Source organism: Halichoerus grypus, chromosome 8 (assembly GCF_964656455.1).
Source record: "Halichoerus grypus chromosome 8, mHalGry1.hap1.1, whole genome shotgun sequence".
Classification (NCBI taxonomy): Eukaryota; Metazoa; Chordata; class Mammalia; order Carnivora; family Phocidae; genus Halichoerus; species Halichoerus grypus.
Window position 1 is genome coordinate 94654115 of NC_135719.1, and position 2167 is coordinate 94656281.

Consider the following 2167-nt stretch of genomic DNA (forward strand, 5'->3'; position numbering starts at 1 on the left):
GAAAAATATCTTTTAAAAATAAAGGCAAAATAAACACTTCCAATAAACAAAAGTTGAAGGGCTTCATTGCCAGTAGACATGCACTACAAATAATGTCAACAAAATTCCTGAGGCTAAAGGAGAAGAATGCTATTTAGAAATTTAAGCCTACAAAAAGAAATAAAGAGAATCTGAAATGGTAAGTATATGGGCAAATATTTTCAAAATATATTTCTCATTTTTAGTCACCTTAAAAGATAACTGACTCTTAAAAGTACAAATAATAACAAAAGTAAAGATAATAACAATGTATTGGGGAGTTTACAGCATATTTACAAGTTAAATGTAAGACAATAATAGCACAAAAGAGAGGAGGGAGTAAATAGAAATATACTGCTGTGAGGCTCTTTATATTGAGGGGCATAACAACATTTGAAGGTTGATTGTGCTAAGATAAAGATATACATTGTATGCCCTAGATCAACCCCCACAAGAAAAATAAACTAAGATGCATAACTATAAGACAACGGTAAAAAAAAATAGAATAGCCTAGAGCTAAGGTACTCGATGGTAAAATGCGCTCTTTGAGGAAGATGCAGTCACTGCTACAGCAGAGCCTTGGATGCCCTGCTCCTGTTTCTGACTCATTACTGTTCGTTCTCGCTGAGGAACAAGTCAGTCAGGAAGCCGCGCTGCAGCCATGGCTTTTAAAGACACCGTGAAGACACCCACGGAACCAGAGGTGGTGATTCACTGAATTAGAATTATTCTCACCAGCCACAACGTAAAATCTTTGGAAAAGGTATGTGCTGACCTGATCAGAGGCGCAAAGGAAAAGAATCTCAAAGTGAAAGGAGCAGTTTGGATGCCTACCAAGACTCTGAGAATCACTACAAGAAAAACTCCCTGTGCTGAAGGTTCTAAGACTTGGGATTGTTCTCAGATGACGGTCCACAAGCAACTCATTGATTTCTACAGTCCTTCTAAGATTGTTAAGCAGATTACTTCCATCGGTATTGAGCCAGGAGTCAAGGTTGAAGTCACCATTGCAGATGCTTAAATCAACCTTTTTAATAAATTATCAGTTGTTAAATTTTTAAAAAATGGTAAAAAGCTTTTCCTCTAAGATCAGGAACAAGACGAAAATGCCCACTCTCCCCCACTTTTATTCAACATAGTATTGGAAGTCCTAGCCAGAGCAGTTAAGCAAGAAAAAGAAATAAAAGGCATCCAGATTGAAAAGGAAGAAGTAAAACTGTCACTATTTGAAGATGACATGATATTATACATAGAAAACCCTAAAAACAGCCAAAAAAACTTAGAACTAATAAATTTAGTAAAGTTTAGGGTATAAAATCAATATAGAAAAGTCTGTTGCACTTTTCTGTACACTAATAACAAACTGACCTATATGAAAAAAATGGAACTCCAACATTGCTGGTGAAGATGCAAAATGGTACTTCCACTTGGAGAAGGTTTTGCAGGTTCTTATACAGTTACACATACACTAACCATTAAACTCAGGAATCCCACTAATGTATATTTACCCAAGAGAAATAAGAACATGTTAATGTTAAACACTTCCTTGTTTTTTGTTTTTTTAAGAACTAATAACCTGTCACTCCCTTTCAATATATAATAGGAAGGGTTTTTAGATATACATACTGCAATACTTTAAAAATGAAATTAACTTATGTCTGGAATTTGCTTCAGAATAACCCAGTATGGGTGAAACAAACTCACCTGTGGGTTTAATATTGTTTTAATTGGATGAGATGTATATGGGGGGTTCATTATACTATTCTTTCTATTTTGTATGTGGTTTTTGAAAGAAAAATTAAAAGTCCAGGGGGAAAAATCCTAAATTACTTCTTCTTTAAGTTACAAACTAAAATAATGCCAATTGAAATGTCCTTGGTCCTTCAGTAGCAAGGATTATAAATGTTGAAGGAGTATTACTATCAGTTTGTAGCAGTGGAATTCCCCTCCTCAACTTCTTGAAATGGTGGAATAGGCTCAGTAGATGTCACTCAGGCTTAAAGATTTGAGAAGTTATATTCATTCACCTCTACTTTTTATCTTTATTACAAAATTTTGACAGCCACAGTTAGTGGAGAAAATATTTCTGATGTTAGGGCAAGGATAATTGTTTTGCAGCATAACAACACATTCTTTATGGACTATCTAA

General features: G+C 34.6%; 1 pseudogene; it reads left to right on the top strand.

The window, feature by feature from the left end:
* Nucleotides 1-679: 679 nt before the first annotated feature.
* On the top strand, nt 680-1050 carry LOC118525868 (small ribosomal subunit protein uS10 pseudogene; annotated as a pseudogene).
* The last annotated feature ends 1117 nt before the right edge of the window (nt 1051-2167 follow it).